We start from the raw sequence: 25,020 nt of genomic DNA, 5'->3' as shown, positions 1-25,020 counted from the left end.
ACATGAGCAGGGAGATGTGGAGCCAGCCGGGCACTTTGTGTATTTCCCCAACACCTCCCTGCTCACGGCTGGAGTGCCTGACTGGCTCCACATCTCCCCAGTCCTGGCCAGCATCTCCATGTGCAACTTTCCTTAAGGGCCACCAGCACCACTCTGGTTTCACATGCCCTTGGCCAGGTACTCCAGCCAGGAGTGGACAGATGTGGAGCTGGCTGGGCACTCCGTGTAGTTCCCCAACACCTTCCTGCTCCCTCAGCTCCCAGCCAGCTTCCACCCCAGCCCTGCCCTGCAACCCTTCAGCCCCCTGCAAGCCCCACTTACCAGTTCACAGGCTCCAGGAGGGAAGTGAATCTGACCAAAGCCTTGCGACTGACTAAAAGCCGCAGGCCCCACCCTTTCCCCTCTTCCTCCCTCTGTCCCTCTAGGCAGGGTTGGGGCTTTCCTGCCCTTTTTACAAACAGCTCTTGCAGGCTGAAACTCTGCCAGCCTGCAGAGCTCTTTGCAAAAGCGGGAAATCCACGGTTTTCTCCAATTTTCTGTGGGAAATGGAAAACCTGGATCCTTGGTGATAATCAGGGATCTGGGTTTTCCATTCACCATGGAAAAATGCAGTAAAACCTAGATTTTCTCATTTAAAGGAGAAAATACACAGATTTTCTCCTTAAAATAATAAAACATGGGAAATGGTGGGTTTCCCCTTGCAGGCTGGCAGAGTTCCAGCCTGCAAAGGGATGGGGTGAGTGGGAGGAGGGTGGTCAGGCTTAGGGTGCCATGTGCATGTGCGCATGTACACATGCATGTAGCTGCCAGCCAACCTGGAGAGCAGCTCCTGCAGATAAGTCTGGCGGGGGTAGGGGTGGATTGAGACACCCATAGTGAGGGAGGGAGTTAGGCAGGGCTGGGGCTACTGCCTTGCTGGTGTGGAGCTTGGGGCCCAGGGCCATGTGTGGCTGCAGGGCCTGGGCGGGGAGTGGGATGGAGCTGTGGCCAATTTTTCAGGGGGAGGGGAGCAGGGGAGGGGGTGGCTCCTACTCCTGCAAGGGGGTTGGGGGCATGTGCCCCCCCAGATTTGTGCATGGGGCAGAAGCGGGTGCAGGCTGCCTGCTGCAGGCTTGGGCTCCCTGCCCCTTCCCTGGCCCCTGGGCTTCTGTGGCCCAGCGGCCAGGACCTGGCTTGGCAGGGTAGAGTGGGGCGGGAGGCTTGTGCCACTTCTGGGAGCCCTGCGCAGCCACGGTGAGGTCCCCCTGCCTGCCCAGCAGCAGCAAGGGTGGTGGCGTGCAGTTGTGCCCCTTGCTACTGCTTCTGGGCAGGTGGGGGGCACTTGGCCATGGCAGTGTGGGGCTTGCAGCGGCGGGAACCAGCTGCCCTGCCCTGGCCCGCCCACTGGGCTGTGGAGGCCCCATGGAGAGGGCAGGAAGCCAGGGAGTCCAAGCCTGCAGCTGGCAGCCTGTACCCCTCCCCCCACCATGGGCTCTGCTCTGACCATGCCACTTGTCAGGGAGGGGGAGCCGGGCTCTGCGCTGGGCTCCCTTCCACTCCAGTTCCATTCCGCTCTGCTGCAAGAGCCGCTGTGACTACCTCGTACAGGTGGCAGCCAGGGCTCAGGCACTGCAGGAGGTGGGGAGAGTTGCAGGTGGTTGTGGACCTAGATCCCTAGTCCCATAGCCCTGGCAGCTGGGGGCTCCCTCTGGCAGGGCTATGAGCGGGGAGTGAGGGGCACCAGCAGGGTTGGGGTGCTGTGGCTGGGGAGGGACAATGGTATGGGCAGGGCACTGGCATCATGAAGTCACAAGGCAGGGAGGAGGGGGACAGTCACAGCTGGATCTGTGTCCTGGTGAGCAAAGAGGGAAGGGGGAGCTCTGATTGTTCAAGAGTATAAAAACCCAAATTAAATGCCAAAATGTATTGGTATTTAGAAGGGTGTAGGTTGTAGCCGTGTTGGTCTAAGGACATAGGCAGACAAGGTTCCTTGGGTGAATCTGGTATCTTTTATTAGACCAACCCAAATAGTCAGAAAATAATTATTAAACAAGCTTTTGGGTTCAAAAACCCTTCGTCAGGCTAAGGAAGTTTCAGCAGTTGGTGTGTGCTCTTCCTGGATGATAAAAAAAGCCAAAGGCGGGCTGGTATGCATACAAGACAGGCAGTCAGTGAAGATGTAGCTTGAGGAGTCAATGGGTGAGAGACAGGCTGGTGGGGGGGGCAGGGGAAGAGAGAGAAGGGGGAAACAAGTGGAGAGATACCTGGGGAGTCAGATGTCAGGCAGGTTATAATGTGTCATAAATCCAATGTCTATGTTTAGTCCATGATTTTTTGCATCCAGAATGTTGATGAAGTGGAGTTCATAGGCTCCTGTCTGGGAAGTGTTGTGTAAGTTTCCTTTGAGGATCAGGACTGAGAGATTGGAGAGAGAGTGGTTTTCTTGTGAGAAATGTGCCCCCACAGGTAATTGGGTATTTCTGTCTTTGATAGATTTCCGGTGCGCGTTCATTCTGGTGTGCAGTTGTTGTTTGGTCTCTCAGCCTCTCTCTCACCCATTGACTCCTCAATCTACATTTTAATTGACTACCTGTCTTGTATGCATACCAGCTAGCCCCTGGCTTCTTTACTTTTCATTCCATCCAGGAAGAGCACACACCAACTGCTGAAACTTCCTTAGCCTGACGAAGGGTTTTTGAACCCGAAAGCTTGCTTAATAATTATTTTCCAACTATTTGGGTTGGTCTAATAAAAGATATCATATTCACCCAAGGAACCTTGTCTGCCTTGGTATTTAGAATTTATTTTATTAGAGTTCCAAATTGTTTTAACGTTGTAAAGATATCAATAAAACACGGTGTTCAGCTGATACCTATACATATAGTGGCGGCTTTTAATCGTGGGTTTTGGGGGCTTTAATCAGAATTTGCATTTTTTAATCAGAAAATCAGGATCCCCGGGGACAATGAGCCAGAAAGCCCAGTGATTCCCTTGCCGCTGCCTGCCTAGAAACGGTGCTGCTGCCAGGCACTTGGTTTTCAACTGCAGGCCCTAAGGGGGGGCAGGCAGCACGAGCCCCAGTGCCCCACAGGCATTGTTCGCCCCAACAGCGTCCCAGCGCCCCGCTCACTCACGACCGGAGAGCGGCGGGGCTTGCCGCGGAGGCATTCCTCCTACCCTCGCCCTGCTAGTTCCTGCGGCTCCTTTAAGGAACAGACCCGCTTCCTCGCCGTCGCTTCTGCTTCTAACTGGCTCCTTCACACGCCAATAGAGAGCAGTTCCTGTTTTGGGCAACCGAACATGCTATCAATTCCACGCCGCCTTTCTCCAGCCCTCGCCGGATTGGGCCTTCCTAAGTAATATTGTGGGCAAGGATTGGGGGGAGGCCAGTTTGCCCCGCCCTCCCCGGGATCGCCCGCCTCCTCCGAGGGCGGGTTCCTGATTGGCGCAGCGGAGGCAGGCTGCAGGAGTGGATAGGCTGCCGCGGGTCGCGTGTGCTTGTAGCAGGTTCCGTTGCGAGGAAGGGGATTATAGTGGGGCCGGCCGGAGGTAGAGCGGGGACGCGGGGCGTCCGCCGGGAGCATGGTGCCCGTGGCGGGGCCGCCGCCGAACCCGTCCTGCCCGCTGGTGAGTGGTGCCGGCCGGCCGGCTTGTCTCTGCGGGGCCTCAGGCGCCGGGCCCGGGGTTGTCCGCGGAGCGGGTCCCGCTCCCTTCCTGAGCACGGGGCGGCCAGGCTGTGCTGTCGCCGGCAGGGCTGTGCACCTCCGGGGGGTGCTGGGAGAAGCCCGGCCCCGGGCAAGTCGAACCAAATGCAAAAACTGAAGGGTTTTCCTCTGCTGCCAAACGCGGATGTCCTGTGACAGCACCTCGCAGCACCTCATCTGCAAAGCCCTGGTGCTGCTCCAGGAAGTGCTGCTGCAAGTTGTGCTGCATGCTACCTTCCCAAATGGGAGTAAGCTAGCCATCGGTACAGTGTTGGGCACGCATCTGTGAGCATCGCAGCCGGGCAGCTAAGTTACTTATGTTTCAGGAGGTTGTATGCATGGGGTCAGTGTGGCATTTTACTGTGGTGCTCTATCCACCCAATATAGCCAAAGGAGGTTAAGTAACTGTCATCTTCAGAACCAGGAATTCTTAGGGAGTGTTGAAAGCCATTCCTTTGAAATGTATAATTTGCAGTGTTTTCTCAACAGACAAAGGTGCAAGGAAATAGTGGGGAAAGCAATGTATAGTTACACCATTACCTTTCTGTTAGTATACCCTGCTTCTAAGTAGCTGGGAGTCTCACCCTGTGTGGCCTGCACCAGCAGGGGCCCTGAGCAGTGTGAGCCACTGGGACTGATGCCATGCAGGTGATCTCCCTGCTCTCCCACCTCTACACAGGCTGCTGTGCCTCTGCTTACCAGCTGTGGGCTCCCCCACTCCCTACTGTGCAGCGGGCTTCCCTGCCTCTGCACGCTGCACCTCCCCACATCCTGGGGCAGATGCAGAAATAGGAAGCCAGTGGAGGGAGGAGAAGCTCAGAGACCCTGGCTGCAGCAGTAGCAGCCACCAGAGCTCTAGGGGGAGTGGCAGCGTGATGGCATCCCAGAGACCCAGATTAATCTCTCACGGGCTGCATGCTGCCAGTTAGACAGTTCTGATTTAGTATGTACTTGCATTTGGATGTACCTGTGATGTGAAAATAAAAGTTTTCAATTTTATTTTAAATTAATAGAATACTATTTTCAAAATCAGTGGTCTTTCAAGTATAAATTACTTGTATTTTCCCACAGGTTTAATCATGAACAGTGGGGGCCAACCTTGTTGGCAGATGTGCCACAAGTTAGCCCTACACCCTCCTCAAAAGTCACTTTGTTTTCTCCCTGCCTGATCTGCTGCTCTGCTGCTTGTGCCACTTGTGTTGCAGGCTCCTCCCAGGCTGCCCATACTACTTGTGTAGCAGGTTGGCCACCCCTAGTGTAGAATGTTGAAAATGACATTGAGAACTTATTTGGGGGGCTTGTCGCATAGAAGTAGTTGCACTGCTGTCTAACACAGTCTAACTATATACATGTTGTGGTCTCCAAGGATCTATTCGGTCCTACTACAACATAGTTCAAATGAAGTTTGCAGCAGCTATTTATTGAATATAGGGTCATAAGAAAGTAGGGCTGGAAGAACCTCACGGGGTCGTTTAGTCAGCCCCAGAGGTAGTCTAGCCCTATAGATTGTGAGTATAGTCTTTATTCATGCCATCAGCCAAGTAATGAGACTGGCCAAAAGCAGGGAGAGTGCAGCGTTAAACTTAAAGCTAAAGTACATTTCTGTTATACTCTTTTTAAACATTAAAAGCGCTTGCATCCAGCCTGCATCATTATACCTTACGACTAGCTGATTTAATCATCTTAATAATAACAATGTTCCTACATATCTTTTGTGCCAAGTTCACCTGTGCTCTCATACATGCCTTCTGTATGATCAGTCATATTTGATGTCTTACACCTTTACAATTTCCTGATATTAATGAACTTATTCAGTTACAATATCCATATGTTTCGGGGTTGGTCATACTATCTTACACACTTCTCTTTACTATATAGTTTGTACTCATTCTTTATCCATCTTGAGATGTTCTTGAATTGGTCCCAAATGTTCTGTGGAAGGCAGCAGTGCACCAGAACTTTAGACCTGCAGGTTTTTAACTCCTGCTCCTAGCCTGCCTTGTGGCCTGATTATTTACTGTTAATTTAACCCTGCATCTATCTGCATGTGAGAAATGGTTTGAAACCAAACAAATTGCTATTCAAGAAGTCTGTATATTCTCAAAATAAATTATTTGAAACTTATTTTATATAGCAGTACAGGCCACAGAAAGAAAAGTTAACTCTATTAAAAGTTTTTAAGGATTAAATTATGAAAGAAGTTGAACACCTTAAGCTCCCACTAAAGATTATTGGAGCTTCAGGTGCTTGGCAGCTTTTGGGATTTGTCCAAAATACAATAACAATAGTCCTGGAACATCATAATGGCTAGTGTAAGTGGTGATGAAAATGCATTTTTCTGTAGGTTAATGTTCAGTGGCAAAGATGAGCTGGAAAAGGTCCAACTGGAAAACTTCAAATATATTAATCTCAGTTACATATAGTTTCAACTCTAGGCCTCTTGGTTCTGATTCTAATTATTCTGCCTTAGTTTTGACAACTTCTAGTACTGTTATTCCCCACTTAATAGATGGCCCTCTGAGGAACAGAGTGAATTACTTTAGCCACATTGGTATGAGAGTCTAATCCTATCTTCTGAGTCAGAGTCTAGGGATTTACCTCAGGAGTAGATCCATTGCAACAAAAAGGGGTCCATTGCAAGTATCATTCCACTTACTTTGGACCATTTTCCTGCAGCTTTGGATACAGCTCACTCCCTAGACTCTCTCTCTTTTTTTTTTTTTTTTTTTTTTTATAAATCCGACATTAGTGTAGCACTGAAGGTTGAGATTTTAATTGGACTACAGGCATGAACTAGAAGTTTCATGGTACGATACCAAGTATTATATTTCATCTGAATACTCTTATTCTCTAGATGCAAATTATAATCCAGGTCTTCCATAATATGATGGCAGGAGCAGAGTATAACACTAGCTAAAATGTTGCAATACTGTACAGTGGAAAAGAAACATTACTCTTGTTTCATACCCAGCTTCATTTTGATAATATTTCACCTTACATGTATTGGATAAAGCTTCAAATTTGTTAGCCTAGCATATTTTATAATAAGCATTTTGGTTCAAGAATGAAAGTCTAGGAAACTGGGTGGCTCATGGAATCAGCAATTCTTGGAGATGCTGGAAACCTATAGGATGCTGACAAGGGAATCACAAGGTTCTTTTAAAGAGGGCGTCTCAAAGATGGGGCCCAGGGGCCACATTAGCCCACTGAGGTGGGTCATCCAGCCCACAGGATTTCTTGCAAGCTGGACCAGATTAAGTCTGTGGGGCTCATTGCAGTGGCTGCTAGGGCTCCTCTTGCTTAATGATCAACTACAGCGCTTCTTGGTTTTTATTCAGTTGCCTTTTTCAATAAGCTGAATGTACTGCAGTGTCACAAGCCTTTCATATACTAGAGTATGGTAAATCAAGTACTAGGATGTGGAGCATCCTCTACTTGTGTATGCACATAACTTACTGAAGAGCATAGCATAAGGGGCATAATACTGTGACCTTTTATGGTCATTTTGGGTCTAAGAGACTGAAAAGGATTGGAATTTTTGTTTTATGATATGGAGGCAAAAAGTGAAGAGTTTGTATATTGGTAGGGAAAAATTAGTTGACCAGATTAATATAGTTAATAAAATGGACAAAATCTGGGTTTTGTTATCATTACTTTGGGCATGGTATATTAAAATGAACAGCAACAACCTCCCCCCTGAAAAACCTTGAATTCTTGGTAAATGCCATCTGGTTGGAATGCATAAATTAAATACAGTTTTTTACAGAGGATTTTGATACAACCGTGGCTACTTGCACTTCTAATTCTTGCAACCTTATTCTTGTATAAAGTCATAATAAATAAATGGCATGACTAAGTTAATTTGTTAAGCACTACAGCTGGTTGTTATTGTTTTCTACAGAATTCTTCCTCAGTAAAAAAGTGAATAATGGTGATTATTTAGGTCAAATTTTCAAAAGGTGAAGAAGTTTGTCTGTGTAATTGTATGCATAATTGCTTTGGTCCCAGGTACCAATTGGGTGTTTGCACACAAAAATAAAGCCTCTCTGCCTATTTGTGCACATTTTTGCAGTATATTCACAGTAGAACTTGGGTTTCTATCTGAAGATTTGACCCTAAAATTATAATCATTTCTAGATATCAGAATAAATAGTTCCTTTTCTAAAGCGGTAAAACAGATTTTCTACTTTAACACTTATAGATTCCCACACAAAGTGTATATAACTCATCTTTCATTTAGGTAACTGCTTATTCAAGTAGAAAATATTTTGATGTCCTTTTTATTATAGAAGTATCAATGGTAACAGATAAACTATATACTTAGAGTATGACCTTTGAGAGTGATTGATTGATTGAGAATCTTTGATCTTGAAAGGAAAAGGAATGTAGAGAGTGAGGATCAAGATTCTTTTGAACTCAGATTTATTTTGTTATGACCATCCCCATTTACTGTTTATTGGCTGAGGAACATAGTTTTGATTTTAGTCTCTTTGCTTATATGTAGATGTATATTTTGGCTTTGCTAGTATAGTACAGTTGCCTTGCTGTAACCTGGCTTTAAGAGAGATTTCTGTTGTGTAGATAGGACTGCTTGAGAGAGAGAGAGAGTGTGTGTGTGTGTGTGTGTGTGTGTGTGTGTGTGGCTAGCTATGTAATCTCAGCACTTTTATGCAGGAGGCCATCCTTTTGAATTGCAAGCTTACTCTTGTTACTAGGTCCTACACTGACAGCATAAAAGGACGCTGTCTTCTCTCCCAGCTGTCCCGTGTGCTGTTAAAATCCATGAAACCAGAAACCATGTAAGTTTCATGTTTACTGAAACATAGCAGACCATTTAAGTTTCATGTTTACTGTTGCTTTTTCCTGCTATGATTTCTTCCTTTTGTAGTGATGCCTGAAGCTACTTGGACAGAATGGATGTGCCATCAGATAAGACTCTTGACCAAGCCTATTTCTATGCATGCCTCAAGTATGCACTTGTTTTGATGTGAGGTGAGCCTCCTGCTGCAAATCTGGAGCAGGGAAAAGATCCAAGCCGTTTGTATTTTGGCTAGATATATGATTAAATCTATTGGCATATGTTTGCAAATTGCAGAGGAAAGAGGTTTGATGGGCATCATGGAGAGATACCAGAAGTTTTGAGACATTCCAAGTGAAAGCAGCCTTTCAAAGAAGAATAAAGTCTTGTTGATGTTTGCCATAACTTAAATACTATCTTTGTGGTGAAAGAGGGTGCAGGAAAGAGTTGGTAGTACTCGGTGTCTGTGACTAGTTATATTAATGAAAATTCATGAGAAGATTAAATATCACAAAAATAACTTTGCAGTGTAGAGCAGGTGGAATTTGAAGATGACCATGCTCAGCAGCAGAAGAATGAAAGCAGAACTCCCCAGCTGGCTTGAAATTTAAGATGGAAAAAGCTGGAATAAGTTTATAGGAGGAATAAGGCAGACAAGGTTCTTTGGGTAATATATGATATCTTTTATTAGACCAATTTAAATAGTTGGAAAATTGTTTTTAGCAAGCTTTTGGGTTTAAAAACCCTTTGTCAGGCTGAGGAAGTCTCTGCAGTTGGTGTGTTCTCTTCCTGGATGGAATGAATAGTAAAGAAACCAGAGGCTGGGCTGGTATGCATGCAAGGCAGTCAGTGAAGATATAAATTGAGGAGTTGGTGGATGAGACACAGGCTGGGTGGGGGATTTTTTGGTTGGTCTAATAAAAGAGATCAGATTCACCCAAATAATCTTGTCTGCTTATGTTCTTAGACCAACATGGCTACAACCTACACCCCTGTAACATAGGAAAAATAAGGGAGTTCTGGCTCTCCAGTCAGGCTCTGTGATATGTAGGGCTCTGTTTGCGGTTCCCAGGTTGTAGTGCAGGATGGAAGGCATTTGGTTTTTCCCATGCTTCTGAGCTTTGCTGGTTGCCATGGAGGAACAGGAAGGATTTTTTTTTCCTCTCCTATTGCTACAGGTGTTGAGGGTCTTTCATGCATTCTCCAAAAACATTGGATGTTGGCTGCAGCCACGGATGGGTATTTTGACTGGGGTGTGCCTGTCTGTTGCTCTGGCTTCAACTGTTGGTTCCTGGAAAGAGGGAATTGCTTCTTTGCTCAGTCAGACCAATTTCCACATTTGGGATCAGGAAGGAATTTTACCCTAGAGCCAGATTGGCTTAGACTGGGGATTTAGTCTTCCTGTATAGGAGAGGGTGTGGTTGTGTTTCCTGGATCTCTTAAGTATATTTTTAATAAACTACTACCTGTCCTTAGATTGCCAGGGCATAATTGGTGTCCTCATTCCCATGCTTTTCCTGTGGCAAGTTAGGTTTTTGGGCATCGCACTTGATTAGTTGTATGAGATGGTTGTTTGTACAGCTTTAACAATTGGTTAGACAAGCAATTGTATAGGATGGTCTGAGTAGGTATGGTCCTGTGTTGGGATGGGGGTTGGACTTGATTGCCTCCAGAAGACCCTTCTAGTCCTACTTTAAAACAAAACAAAATTGTGTTATCTTCATGTATCTGGTAATGTTGGTAGTGCCACCCAAGCCATCTATGGTCTGAACTATCGGGGACCAACCCCCTTGAGACCTTAGGATGAGACCTAAGGAGACGTGATCAAGGAAAGGGGAGCCATCAATGCCCATTGGAAGGAGCATTTTGAAGACCTTCTCAATTGAGACTGTTGTTGACGAGAGTGTTCTCAACTCCATCCTGCAATGGCCAGTCAGAGATGATCTCAGAATCCCTTTGACTCTTGACAAGGTGAGGAAGGTCATCAAGCAGATGAAAAACAACAAGGCATCTGGAGTGGATGGAATCCCCACTGAAATCTTCAAACAGGGAGGAGAGGAGCTCACATCACAGCTGCGTGCCCTCGTCTTAAGGATTTGGAATAATGAAATCCCAGACAACCTCAGGGATGCCATGATTGTGACAACCTTTTTCTCTTTAAAAAAAAAAGAGAGACAAGTCCAACTGTGGAAACTACAGAGGGATTGCCTTGCTGTCTACCACAGGAAAGATGATTGTGAGAACCTTCCTGAACTGTTTCCAGGAGGACTTCTACAGGAAGTGGAAAGAATCTCAGTGTGGTTTTAGGACATCAAGAGACACAACTGACACTATCTTCACAGCTTGCCAGCTACAGGGGAAATGGCAGGAACGACATAAGACTCTGCATGGCCTTCTTTGACCTCATGAAAACTTTCGACTCTGTCAGTTGAGAAGTGTTGTGGAGGATCCTTATGAAGTATGGATGTCCACTGAAATTGGTCACCATTCCCTGCTTGTTCTGTGATGGTATGCAAGCAGTGTTTCTCAGTAATGGATCGATCACAGATCCCTTTGAGGTTAAAACGGGAGTTAAGCATGGCTGTGTTGTTGCTCCAACACACTTTTGTTCCTTGGCATAATGTTACATCTGACCACCAACAAGCTTCCAGCCAGAATGGAGCTAAACTACTGAATGAATAGTAAGCTGTTTAACCTCAGCCAACTGTGAACCAAAACCAAGATCACCCTGATCTCAATCATTGAGCTGCAGTATGCCAATGATGCTGTAGTGTACACTCATTCGGAAGCAGATCTTGAGGCAATCATCAACGTCTTTACTGAAGCATACAAGAAAATGGGACTGATGCTTAACATTCCGAAGACTCCGGTCTTCCACCAACAAGCTCTTAATGAACAGTCCCCAGCTCGGGTAATCCAGGCCCATGGTGTGACTCTGAAGAATGTTGAGTATTTCCTGTACCTTAAAAGCCCTCTCTTGCAGAAGGTTGTTATTGATGAAGAAACCCAACATTGCCTCATGTGCAAGTGCACCTGAACACCTGAAGAAACAGGTGTTCAACGATCACAACATAGGATCCAAAACCAAGCTTGTGGTTTATCAAGCAGTTATGATCCCTCCTTGCTGTACGGAGCTGAGGCATGGATAATGTACAGGAGACATCTGAAGTTGTTGAAGTACCATCAATGCTGCCTGCGGAAGACTCTCTGAATCCAGTGGGAAGACCAACATTAGCATCCAACATTAGCATCCACCTGCAAGCAAGCACCGCAAGTATTGAGGCAGTGATCATCTGACATCTACTTTGTTGGGTTTGCCATATTTTCTGGATGTCCAACTTCAGACTCCTGGAGCAAGTTTTATTCTCCTAGCTCAGCAAAAGTGTATGCTCAAGAAGAGGGCAGATGCTTCAGGGACGTTCTCAAGGCCAACTTAAAAAAAATACAATATCAATGGCAACTCTTGGGATACTATTGCCCAGGACTGCTCCAAATGGAGGCAGAGTCTGCTACAGGGATCTCAGTACTTTGAAACCTCACAACAACATCAGGAGATGGAAAAGCAGGAGTGGCAGAAACAACATGTTGCGAACCAAATCAAGAATCCAGTGCCACCTACCCTATATGGATACACATGTCTGAGCTGCAGTAGAGTCTGTCAATCCCAAATAGGCCTCAGCAGCCATCTTTGGACATACAGATAAGACCATCATGAAAGACAATCATCCTCGATTTGTAAAGAGATGGCCTAAGAAGAGGGTTGGACTCCTGTTCCTCTGGTGAAAGAACAGTGACTGGGGGCAAACTACTGGGGACAAAAGTTTTCTGCCAATACCTAGAAATTTCATTTCCTTCAAGGTTGCAACTCTTGGCCTAGACAACATTTATACCTCACAGCAAACATTAAAAACAGTGGTGAAGACTGAAAGGCCGCTTGTGGGTTCAGGCAAGTATAACTTGCTTTGGCACTTAATCTAAGACCTTCTGGAGACCATAGCAAATGAGCCAAACTGGCTTCCTTCTCTCTTGCACTTGAAATGAATTGTAAAGTTTCTCTTGGCACCAGTCACGCACTGATTCACTTACCCATGTTCAAAAGTCTCTGGAAGGTAGGGGTGTACCGGTAAAGATGTTTTTGGGCCAGTACTGATGGCTGATTATTAATGAGCCTTATTGGCTGATACTGATCCAATTGCTGGTGTGCCGTCGGCAGCTTGGAGAACAGCATCCGGCTGGTAAGTCTGTTGCAGGGGGAGGGAAGGGCATGGCAGAGGGGGAGATCAAAACCCTTGTGGTGAGGGAGGGAGGGAATGGGGCTGGGGCAGGTGCTGCCCAGCTGTGGTGAGGTGTGGGACAGAGCCTTTTCAGTGGGGGTGAATCCTTGCTGCTACCCTCTTCCCCCCCCCCCCCCCCCTCCCCAGGGGAGCCATAGGAGGCATGCTCCCCAGATCTGTGTGCTGTGGGCTGGAGCTGGAGGCAGCACTGGGCTCTTCCTGGCAGGGGGCTGGACTGGGGTTGTGCTCAGGGCAGACAGCTGTGGTGCTGGGGTGGCAGGAGTTCGGGGTGGGGGGGCTACAGCCACCACAGAATTTGCTGTAGCCCATCCTCTCAGTGCTGCTCCCTCCCTCCTTGAGCACAGCCCTGGCCCAGTCCCTGCCCCCCTCCACTGGGAAGAGCCTGGCAACAACGCCTCTGGCCCCAGCCCACAGCGGTAGGCTGTCCTTGCCCTGCACACAGATCCAGGGGACCCATGCCCCTCATGGCTCTCCTGGGGGTGCATGTAGCAGCGGGATCTACACCCCTTTCCCTGCACTCCCTGGACGAGCTACTTGTGGCTCTGTCCCATACCTAGCCATGGCTGAGCAGTGCCTGCCCCTGCCCCACTCCCTCCCTCCGCTGCAGGAGGCTCGATCTGCCCCCCTGGCCCTTCCCTTCCCCTCCCCCACTGCAGACTTACCAGCTGGATGTTGCTTTGCAAGCTGCTGGGCTGGCTGTGTGTAGGGTGTGGCTGCACATGGCATTTATCGGCGACATTATTGGGCACATCAGGCAAAAAATGCCAATTGCCAATAATGTCAATTTTCCTTTTATTGGTGCCAATATGATATGGACTGATGTATCAGTGCACCTCTAGTAGAAGGTGGTTATGATAAATTTAACCACTTCAGGAAAGATACAGACATATTGGGGATGAGAAGCTTCCAAAATGTTGTGTGTGAGAAAAGGGTGAATGAGTTGGGGTTTGTCTAGTTTAGATGACAAGAGTAAAGGACAACATATGTCTTCATATAAAATTGACTATTACCAAAGGAACAAATCAATTATCCCGCCCTCACTGGATGTAGAGAACAGAAGGTAATCGGGCTGCTTTGCAGCATGGGAAACTTGGGTTTAGGAAACTTATTATAAAAGGATAGCTATACTAGAATACCTTACATAGGGGGGACTGTGGAATCCCCTTCATTGGTTAGACAGGTATCTATCAAGCAAAGTCTGAGTAAACTTGATCCTGCTTCAGAGCAGAATGATAGATTTGACCCACTGATGCACTTTGAGCAAATACTTGTACAGTTTCCCACAGTCAATTGATACGTATCATTATGCGTAACCTTTCAAGCGCTAGATATAGAGCATGGTGCCTAGGCGCTAACTATGCTTTGAATCCTCGTTTATAAGGATTTTCCTTAGTTAATCAGGATTGATATAATTCTAAGGTGTCATCTCATCTGGCCTTGTGAATCAAGCCTACAAACTGGTCCCACATTTGGGACCAATCAAGCCTGCAAACTGGTCCCAGATCAGTATGTGGGGCTGGTCTGGGGTGGGTGTCTTATGTAGTGTGCACCCTGAACTGGCACATTGTGCTGCTTCCAGTGTATTCACCGACTGCAGTCCTGCATATCACATGCAGTATGTGCCGGATCCAGCCACACACAGCACAAGGTGCATAGGGCTGGTGCAGGCTGTGCGCTGCATTTGGCACTTGCACCAGACTAGCCCTGTGTGGGCCCCGTGCCCCCCCTGCCCCCCGTGCCAATGCAGCTTTGCTTGGCTACATGCGCTCTGCCATAGCAAGCAGCTGTTTAGTCTACATCTGCTTGTCCTGCTCCACCACCAGCCTCACTGCAGCCATAGTTTGTCCGACAGGTGCAGACCCCTCCATTGTGATGACAGTAGCAATAGTGGGGCCAGTGGCCATGGGACACCTCTCACCACCTCTTTCAGCCTCCATCTTGGGAGTCTCTGTTCCCCAATCTTCTTCTTTCCCCCACCCCATGATCTGTTTTTTGATCTGTATTTATTTGACACTGACAATTTAATCCTCCCCACTTCCTGGATGACACTAGGATGACCTCTAAAAGTGTTGTGCTGTGTTGTTCATCCTTTGAATTTGAAGATCACCATGACTTCACTCTGGTTTGGTTTATGTGAACATGTGAATGGCCAATCAGGCCAATTTGTGCTTTGAACTGTCTATGGCACACTGAACAAGAGATGCCGCTTTGGGTTGCTTGATCAACAGTGGATATGCTGCTGTTGTGAGATTTGCACTTCTGCTCTGCCTCAGCAGTTCTCTGCTCATAGATGGTAGTTCCAGAATGGATGAGGCTTCACTAGGTGGAACAATCATGAGTGAGATCTTCCCAAGTGTTGAAATGTTTCATGGACAACTTGAGGAAGTCCTTGAAGTGTTTCTTCTGACCTCCCTGAGAGCATAAAAAAATCTTATTTGGCAGTCATTCATGTAGCATCCTGATAACATGGCCTGCCCATCTCATCTGTGATTTCATCAACAGTGTGTGGATGGTTGGAATGCCTGCCTATGTGAGAACCTCAGTGTCTGGGACCTTGTCTTGCTATTTTTATTCTCGTCGGTTTCCTCAGACAGCCCGTGTGAAAATGGTTCAGCTTCATAGCATGGTGTCTGTTCACCGTCCAGGTTTTTGCATGCATACATTGGGACTGGAAACACAGTGGCTTTGTAGACGATCAGTTTTGTTTTTTGACTGATGCCTCTGTGCTCCCACACATTTGCGCATAGTCTGCTGAAGGCCATTCTTGCTTTAGCAATTCTGGCACTGGTTTAATCGTAGATGTGAAGTGCACATGACCACGTACTGCCCAGATAAGTGGACTCCTCCATTGCTTGGAGGCTTTGACCATTCACTGTGATGGTAGGCTTTACATAAGGCTTTCCTGGTGCAGGCTGGTGCATCACATCTCTCTTCTTAGTGTTGATTTAAGTCCAAAGATGTCACAAGCTGAAGAGAAATGGTCCATAGTCCACTGCATGTCAGACTCAGATTTGGCATTCAGGGAGCAGTCGTCAGTGAACAGAAGATAATGAACAATCACTTCCTGTAACTTTGTCTTTCCTGTAGTCTCCTCAAATTGAAGAGCTTGCCATCAGTCCGATATCTGGTGTCAATCCCTTTTGTGACTGTGACACTGGCATCTGTAAGCATGACTGAGAACACCATACAGAAAGGGTTGAGGCCAACACACACAGCCCTGCTTGACTCCGGATGAACTCCATCCACATTCATCTTACTGGAAGAACGGTATCTGAGAGTACTGAATGAATAAGCTGAAGTCATTGCAAGACCATTGACAAAACTCTTTAAGAATTCGTGGTGCTCAGGAGAGGTTCCAGAAGACTGGAAGAGGGCCAATGCTGTGCCCATCTTCAAGAAGGGGGAGAGAGGACCAAGGGAGCTACAGGACGATCAGCCTGACCTCAGTCTCAGGAAAAATCCTCAATTTCTCAAGGAGTCTGTATGCAATAAGCTAATAGAGAGCAAAATTCTGAATGCCAGCCAGCAGTTTTGTCATGGGTAGGTCATGTCTGACTAATCTCATCTCCTATGACCAGGTTACTCACCATCTGGATAAGGGAAATGAGGTCGATGTCATTTACTTGAACTTTAGGAAGACCTTTGACTTGGTGTCCCATGAGACTCTCAAGGTAAAACTAAGGGATTATGGGCTCAATGATTCAATGGTCAGATGGGTGGGAAACTGGCTGCGGGGTTGGACCCAGAGACTGTTAATAGACAGATCTGTGTCAACCTGTTGTAAGGTAGTCAGTGGGGTCTCTCAGGGTTCTGTATTTGGACCAGCGCTTTTCAATGCCATCAATAATCTGGATGTGGGACTGAAAAGTACACTGGCAAAGTTTGCTCATGACACTAAGCTGTGGGGAAGTGCAGCCACTCCTCAGGGTAGGCTAATGATCCAGGAGGACCTAGACAGATTAGTTAGATGCATGGATCAGAACCAGATGCTATTCAACACTGAGAAGTATAAAGTGTTCCATCTGGGGAGGAAAAAATTGCAACAAACTTAAAGGCTTGGTGGTGCTACTCTAGCTAGTACCACGTCCGAAAGGGACCTGGGGGTCATAATTGACCATAAAATGAATATGAGCCACCAGTGTGATGCTGCAGTTAGCAGAACAAACAATATGCTGGCAAGCATCAAGTGATGCATCTCAAGCAAAACTAAGGAAGTTATTCTCCCGCTCTACTTGGCATTGGTGAGGCCACAGCTGGAGTACTGCATCCAGTTCTGGGCTCCACACTTCAAGAAGGATGTGGACAAGCTTGAGAGTCCAGAGAAGAGCCACTCATGATTTAGAGACTTGAAGAGTAAGCCATACAAGGAAAGGCCGACAGACACGGGACTGTGCAGCCTAGAAAAGAGAAGACTTTGTGGGGACTTTGTGGTAGCTTACAAATATATGAGGGGTGAGCATCAGAGGCTAGGCAAACAAGTATTTGTCAAAGCTCCCTAGGGGAAAACCAGGAACAACGGTCATAAACTCCTAGAAGAAGGTTTCATACTGGATACAAGAAAAAACTTCTTCATGTGTGACCAGACTCCCAGCAGGGGTGGTGCAGACACCTACCCTGGAGATCTTCAAAAGGAGACTGGATGCACACCTTGCTGGGGTTATTTGACCCCAGCAGTCTTTCCTGCCCAGGGCAGGGAGGGCTGGACCTGATGATCTCACAAAGTCCCTTCCAGTCCTAAACTTGTATGAATCTGTGACTCCACTGGTGACTGGGAATGGTTCAGATGACTTGCTGTTATCCACAACATGAGCAAGCATGCTATCATAGAATTGATGAACCATTGTGATGAATTTCTCTGGGCAATAGAATTTTGCCATTATCTTCCAAAGGCCCTTCTGACTGACTGTTTCAAATGCGTTTGTCAGGTCAATGAAAATGATGGAGTTCTGTTCCTGGCATTTCTCCTGAAGTTGACAAGTGTTAGGCAAACTTCATCAGTAATGCTGTATGCCCTACATAGGTTATTACCCCAAACAGAAATGTTCATAAAAAGCTTATAGATGTTTTCAAAATGTAACTGTACTATGAAATATTCTAGAGGTGCACCAATCCATCAGTCCATATTGTATCATCACTGATGAAAGGGAAAATTGACATTATTGGCAATCAACTTTTTTTTTTTTTAAAAAAAGGAAAATTGACATTTTTGGCAAAAAACTTTTTTTTTTTTTTTTTTTTGTCAGATGTGGCTGATAATGTCACTGATAAATGCTGTGTGCTTGGCGATCAGTGTCTGGCTGGTAAGTCTGGGGGGAAAGGACAGGGGGAAGGAAGGGGAGTGGGCAGGAGATGGAGGCGGCAGATCAAGGCCCTTGTGGTGAGGGAGGGAGTGGGACTGCAGCAGTGGCAAGCAGCTTGTCCAGCGGGGCAACCCCCACTGCTTCACACACCCCCAGGGGAGGCATGGGGGGCTTGTGCCCCCCAGATTTGTGTGCAGGGCAACAACGGGCTGGGGTCAGCACTAGGTTCTCAGTGTGAGGGGCTGGGGCTATGCTTGGCTTGGGTGGCGGTGGCACTGAGAAGGGGTCTACGGGGCCCATAGCGCCCCCTCCCAGCACTGCCGCTACCCGCCCTAAGTGTAGCCCCAGCTCAACCCTCCCACCGGGAAGAGCCTGGCACTGCCCTTGGCTCCAGCCCACCCTCACCCTGTGCACAGATCTGGGGATACATGCTCCCTTTGCCTCTCCCAGGGGTGTGCGCAGCAGCAGGAGCCGAGCCTCCCCCAGCCTCGCTCCCTCCCTCACCACAGGGGCCTCGATCTGCACCCCGTGTTGCTCTTCCCTCCTCCCACCCCTTTCTCCCCCCCCCCCCCCCAACAGACTTGCCAGCTGCTCTACAAGCTGTCAGGCTGCATATTGCCAATCAGATCGGTATTGGCCTATATGACTTGCTAATAATTGGCCATGGGTATCAGCCCAAAAAATCTTCATTGGTTCACCCCTAAAATATTCAGTTCTTCCTTGGGAGATAGTTTTAGAAATAGTTCAGAGTAAAATAATGAATTCAAAAGTTTATTTTTCCAGACAGAAAAAACATACTAGGGCAGTGAGATTCAACCATGTGGGCCAGATGAATGTTGTGGGGTCTGTCTGCATGCCAGGATCTGACCCAGAGCTGTCTGCATGTTCAGAGCTCCAGTATGATACTGGAGATAGGTCAGTTGAAAGCCTTTTGGTTAGGGTCAGAAGGGAGAGCAACAATGGTTGATGTCATGGTGGGGTGGTCTACTGTAGATCACCAGACCAGGAGGAAATAGCAGATGAGGTTTTCTTTAAACAGTTAGTAGAAGTTTCCCAATCACAGGCCCTGGTTCTCATGGGGGACTTCAGTCACCCTGACATCTGCTGGGAGAGCAATACAGCAGTGTGCAGATAATCCAGGAAGCTTTTGGAGAGTGTTGGGGACAATTTCCTTGTGCAAGTGCTGGAGCAGCCAACTAGGGGCCATCCTCTTCTTGACCTGCTGCTTATAAAAAAGGAATTGGTGGGGAATGTACTAGCAGATGGCAGCTTGGGCAGCAGTGACCATGAGATGATTTGAGTTCAGCATCTTGAGGAAAGGAGAGCAGCAGAGTAAGGATCCTGAACTTCAGAAAAGCAGACTTGGACTTGGGGAACTGATTGGCAGGATCCCCTTGGAAGTCAGCCTGAAGGGGAGAGGAATCCAAGAGACTACTGTACTTTAAAGTTCAGGCCGTACTTTAAAGAAACCTTACTGAGAGTGCAGGAACAACCGTCCCAATGTGCAGGAAGACAAGCAAATATATCTTGGCTTAGCAGAGAATTTTTCAGTAAACCAAATCACAAAAAGGAACCTTATAAGAAGTGGAAACTTGGACAAACAGCTAGGAAGCAGTATAAGAGTGTTGCTTAGGCATGAAGGGATGAAGTCAAGAGGGCCAAAGTGCAATTGTAATTGCAGCTAGCAAGGGACATGAAAAGGTAACAAGAAGGTTTTCTACAAGTGTGTCAGTAACAAGAGGATCAGAGAGGGTATGGGTTTCTTACTGAATGGGGGAAGCAACATAGTGACAGAGGATGCAGAAAAAGCTGAAGTACTCAATGCCTTTTTCACTCCTGTTTTTACTGGCAAGGTCACCTCAGACTACTGCACCTGGCAAAAAAATTTGGGGAGGAGGTGAGCAGCCAGCTGTGGCAAAAGAACAGGTTAGGGACAGTTTAGAAAAGCTGCTCTGATTAAAGCACCTCCCTGCCACTTCCAGAGCACATGCATAATTGTCCATTAGCAATATAGGACAGAACCTAGTGGCTTCTCATTGTTAAAGAAAGTTTGTGTTTGAGCTATATTGAGTAGGAGCTACCTGCCACCACTCTTCAATCAAACACTGAGTTTCCTGTTATCTCTTTCATAACCATGTTACACTGTGCATATCAGAAGGGTGGGCAAAATATGGCCTGCAGGTTGGATCTGGCCCTCCAGGCCATTTTATCTGGCCTGTGGGGCTCCTGAAAAATTTAGAAAACTTAATATTTTTCTGTTCTTGGCTGCTTGTCAAAGATGATGGGAGACAGGGGCAGTAGGACCCAGGGGAAGCTGGTAGCAGGACCCAGCAGCAAGGCCAGCCCTGCCTGGGGCTGTTCCTGGCTCTGTCTGCTGGAGAAGGAAACTCAGATAAGAATGCAGGGAGGGATGAAGGGGGGCAGGGGAGGACTGTGGATGATCACCCCAGTCCTCAGGGCTGGGCCAGGCTGGCTCCTGCTGAGACCCTCAGTGTCTTCATCAACATTCTGGAAGATGGCATAGAGTGCACCCTCAGCAAGTTTGCAGATGACACCAAAATGTGTGGGGGGGGGGGGGGGGGGGGGGAGGAGGAGGAGGGGCAGCAAGTGGGCGTGCGAGAGCACAGCGACAGCTGGGCAGGAGCCCAGGGCCTAGGCTGGTGTGCTGGGAACAGCATCAGTGGGGCCCAGAGTGGGGTGGCAGGAGCGCAGGACCCCTGCCCCTTCTCCAGCACAGTTGATGCTAGACCCCGCACCCCTGCCGCCCTGCTCTGGGCTCTGCTGGCACTGGCCCCAGGACACCAGTCTGATCCCTGTGCTCCTAACCAGCTACTGCTATGCTTCCATGCAGCTGCTCACTGCCCCTCCCCAATGCCTGTAGCTGCTTGTTTCCTTGCCTTTCTACCTGCTGCCAGCTGCTTGTGCACCACGTGGCTCCCAGCTGCATCATGAAACAACAGGAGCACAGGGCCCACGCTGATACCCCGGAGCCAGGATCAGGAAGTGCGTGTGTGTGTGTGCGTGTGTGCGCGTGTGCGTGTGTGTGTGCAGGAAACAAGGTCTGGTGTGTGTGTGTGCGTGTGCGTGCAAGAGAGAGACTGTGTGTGTGCATGCATGTGTGCAGGAAAGGGATAGTGTGTGTTCGTGTGCAGGAAAGAAGGGACCGTGTGTGCGTCTGCAGGAAACAGGATAGTGTGTGTGCATGTGCAGGAAAGAAGGGACTGTGTATGTGTGTGTGTGTCTGCAGGAAAGTGTGTGTGCTGGAAAGAAGGGAGTGTGCACGCGCATGTGCAGGACAAGAGATTGTGTGTGCGTTTGCAGGAAACAGGATTGTGTATGTGCATGTGCATGAAAGAAGGGAGTGAGTGTGTGTGTGTGTGTGTGTGTGCGCGTGTGTGTGTGCAGGAAGGAAGGGATTTTGTGTGCGTGTCTTCAGGAAAGAAGGGAGTGTATGTGTGTGTGTCCGTGTGTGTGTGCAGGAAGGGAGTGTGCGCACGTGCAGAAAAGGGAGGGTATGTGCACATGTGCAGGAAAGGGGAGTATGCATGTGTGTGTGAAAAAGGGAGTGTGTGCGTGTGCAGGAAACAAGGGATTGTGTGTGTATGTGTGTGTATGCAGGAAATAAGGGAACGTGCGCACGTGTGCAGGAAAGGGAGTGTATGTGTATATGTGCAGGACAGAAGATAGTTTGTGCGTGCATGTGCAAGACAAGGGACTGTCAAGGGATTGTGTGTGCAGGAAGGAAGGGATTGTGTGTGTGCATGTTCATGAGAGAAAGGAGTGTGTGTGTGTGTGTGTAGGAAAGGGAGTGTGTGTGCATGTGCAGGGAAAAGAGTGCATGAATGTGCAGGAAAGGGTGTGTGCGTGTGCTGGAAAGGGGCTGTGTGTGTGCACGCGCATGCAGGAAACGGGATTGTGTGTGTGTGCAGGAAACAAGGGATTGTGTGTGCATGTGCAGGAAAGGGGTGTGTGTGCGCCTACTGGAAAGAAGGGAGTGTGTGTGCGCGCATGTGCAGGAAAGGAATGTGTGCATGCATGTCCACAGGAAAGAAGGGAGTGTGCGTGTGTGTGCACAGAAAAGGGAGTGTGTGTGTGCATGTGTGCAGGAAAGGGAGTGTGCACAGATGTGTGCAGGAAAGTGTTTGCTTGCGTATGTGCAGGAAAGAAGGGATATTGTGTGCGCGTGTGCAGAAAACAGGATTGTGTGTGCATGTGCAGGAAAGGGGATTGTGTGGATGTGCAGGAAACAGATTGTGCATGTATGTGCTTGTGCAGGAAAAGGAGTGTGTGTGTGCATCTGGAGGAAAGTGCACACGTGTGCACGAAGGAAGGGCATGTGCACGTGTGCAGGAAAAGGTGTGTGTGCACATGTGCTGGAAAGAAGGGTTTGTGCGTGCGCGCATGTGTGCAGGAAATGTGATTGTGCTGGAAACGGGATTGTGTGCGTGCAGGAAAGGGTGTGTGCGCGTGCGCGCGCATGCAGGAAAGAAGTGTGCATGTGTGCACATGCACAGGAAAGGGAGTGTGTGTGCATGCACATGTGCAGGAAAGAAGAGATTGTGCGTGTTCAGGAAACGGGATTGTGTGCGTGTGTGCAGGAAAGCGCGTGTGTGAGGAAAGGAAGTGTGCACTCACACGTGCAGGAAAGAAGGGATTGTATGTGTGCATGTGCAGGAAACAGGATTGCGTGTGTGTGTGTGTGTGCAGGAAAGAAGGGACTGCATGCATGTGCAGGAAATGGGATTGTGTGTGCACGTGTGCAGGAAAGAAGGGAGTGTGTGCACGCGCATGTACAGGAAAGTAGGGATTGTGTGCACATGTGCAGGACACAAGAGAGTGTGTGCGCGTGCAAGAAAGAAGGTAGTGTAAGTGTGAGTGCATGTGTAGGAAAGAAGGGAGTGTGTGTGTATGCAGGAAAGATGGGAATGTGTGTGCGCGTGTGAAGGAAATTAGGGAGTGCACATGTGTGTGCGCACGTGCATGAAAAGGATTGCGTGTGCACGTGCAGGAAAGGGATTGTGTGTGTATGTGTGCATATGCAGGAAGAAGGGAGTGCGTATGCACGTGCAGGAAAGGGAACCTGTGCTTGTGTGTGCGGAAAAGGGGATTGTGTGTGCGTGCGGGGTGGGAGGGGCCGTGTTTGTGAGTGTGTGAGTGTGCAGGGAGAAAGGGACTGCGCAGAGGGAGGGAGGGATAGTGTCTGTGTGCAGGGAGGGAGGGACAGTGTGTGTGTAGGGAGGGATAGTGTGAGTGTGTGTGCAGGAAAGGACGGTGTGAGTATGCAGGGGGGATGGAGTGTGTGTGGGGGAGATGGGTTGTGCGTGTGTGTGGAGGGATGGGGTGTATGTGTGCAGTAAGCAAGGGAGTCTGCATGCATGTGCAGGAGAAAAGGGATTGTGTGTGCGCATGTACAGGAAACGTGTGTATGTGCGCATGCGTGTGCAGGAAAGAAGGGAATGTGTGCGCATGTGCAGGAAAAGGGAGTGTGCGCACGTGCAGAAAAGTGTGTGCATGTGCAGGAAAGAAAAGTGTGTGCATGTGCAGGAAAGAAGGGAGTGTGTGTGCAGGAAAGAAGGGATTGTGTGTGTGGGTGGATGTGCAGGAAGGAAGGGAGAGTATGTGTGTGCATGTGCAGGAAAGAAGGGAGTGTGTGCATGCACATTTGCAGGAAGGAGATTGTGTGTGTGTGTGTGCAGGAAAGAAGGGATTGTGTGTGTGTGTTTGCAGGAAATAAGGGAGTGTGTGCGCGTGTGTGTGCGGGGAAAGAAGGAATTGTGTGTGTGCAGGAAATGGATTGTGTGTGCATGTATGTGTGCAGGAAAGAAGGAAGTGTGTGTTTGTGTGTGCAGGAAAAGGGAGTGTTTGTGTGCAGGAAAGAAGGGTGTGTGTGTGTGCACACGTGCAGGAAAGAAGGGATTGTGTGTGCGTAGGTTAGAAGGGATTGTGTGCCTGTGCAAGAAAGGGATGGGGGGGGGGTGTGCAGGGAAGAAGGGAGTGTGTATGTGTGCACGTTCAGGAAAGAAAAGAGTGTATGTGTGTACACGAACGGGAAAGAAGGAATTGTGTGTGCGTAGGGAAGAAGGGAGTGTGTGCACGTGTTTGTGGAGGAGAGAGTGTGTGTGTGTGTGTGTATTCAGGAAAGAAGGGAATGGGTGTGTGTGCGTATGCAGGAAAGAAGGGAATCTGCTCATGTGTGCAGGAAAGGGATTGTGTGTGTGCATATGCATGTGTGCGGGAAAGAAGGGATTGTGTGTGTGTGCAAGGGGGAGGGGCAGTGCTTGGGTGTGTGTGTGTGTGCTGGGAGGAAGGAACTGTGCACAGAGGGAGGGAGGGATAGTGTGTATGTGCAGGGAGAAAGGGAGAGTTTGTGTGGGTGTGCCGAGAGACGGGACAGCTGGTGAGCATGTGTGTGCAGTGAAGGTGGGACGGTCTGTGTGTGTATGTACAGGGAGGAAGGTGACTGTGAATATGTGTGCACAGAAGGAAAGTGTAGGTGTGAGTTTGCAGGAAGGGAGGGATTGTGTGTGTAGGTAGAGAGTGTCTGTGTAGGGAGGGAGAGACAGTGTGAGCATGTGCAGGGAAGGACTGGGTGTGAGTATGCAGAGGGAAGGATGGTGTGTGTGGAGGGACGGATGGTGTGTGTGTGTGTGTGTGTGTGTGGAGGGAGGGATTGTGTGTGTGGAGGGACGGATAGTGTGTGTGTGTGTGGAGGGAAGGATTGTGTGTATGTGTGTGGAGGGAGGGAGGGATTGTGTGTGAGTGTGTGTGTGTGTGTGGAGGGAGGGAGGGATAGTGTGTGTGTGTGTGGAGGGAGGGATTGTGTGTGTGTGTGGAGGGAGGGGGAGGGATAGTGTGTGTTGTGTGGAGGGAGGGTGGAATAGTGTGTGTGTGGAGGAGTGAGGGAGGGGCTGTGTGTGTGTGGAGGGAGGGATAGTGTGTGTGTG

The 25,020-nt window shown here is 48.4% G+C and overlaps 1 protein-coding gene across 11 annotated transcripts in view; it reads left to right on the top strand.

The window, feature by feature from the left end:
• Positions 1 to 3,446: 3,446 nt before the first annotated feature.
• USF3 (upstream transcription factor family member 3) overlaps positions 3,447 to 25,020 on the top strand; it is a 120,253-nt gene continuing 98,679 nt past the window's right edge. For 10 of the 11 annotated variants that reach the window (XR_003091902.1, XM_025192448.1, XM_025192450.1 and 7 more), the window contains exon 1: positions 3,447 to 3,606. The gene's annotated coding sequence lies outside the window, so the exon portion shown is untranslated. Of the gene's footprint in view, positions 3,607 to 8,571; positions 8,676 to 25,020 lie in introns of all 11 variants that reach the window. The other variant, XM_025192449.1, reaches the window with a different exon arrangement.

Source organism: Alligator sinensis, unplaced genomic scaffold (genome assembly GCF_000455745.1).
Source record: "Alligator sinensis unplaced genomic scaffold, ASM45574v1 scaffold101_1, whole genome shotgun sequence".
Lineage (NCBI taxonomy): Eukaryota > Metazoa > Chordata > Crocodylia > Alligatoridae > Alligator > Alligator sinensis.
The sequence above is the reverse complement of the archived record's forward strand: the minus strand, read 5'-3'. Positions and strand labels throughout refer to the sequence as shown.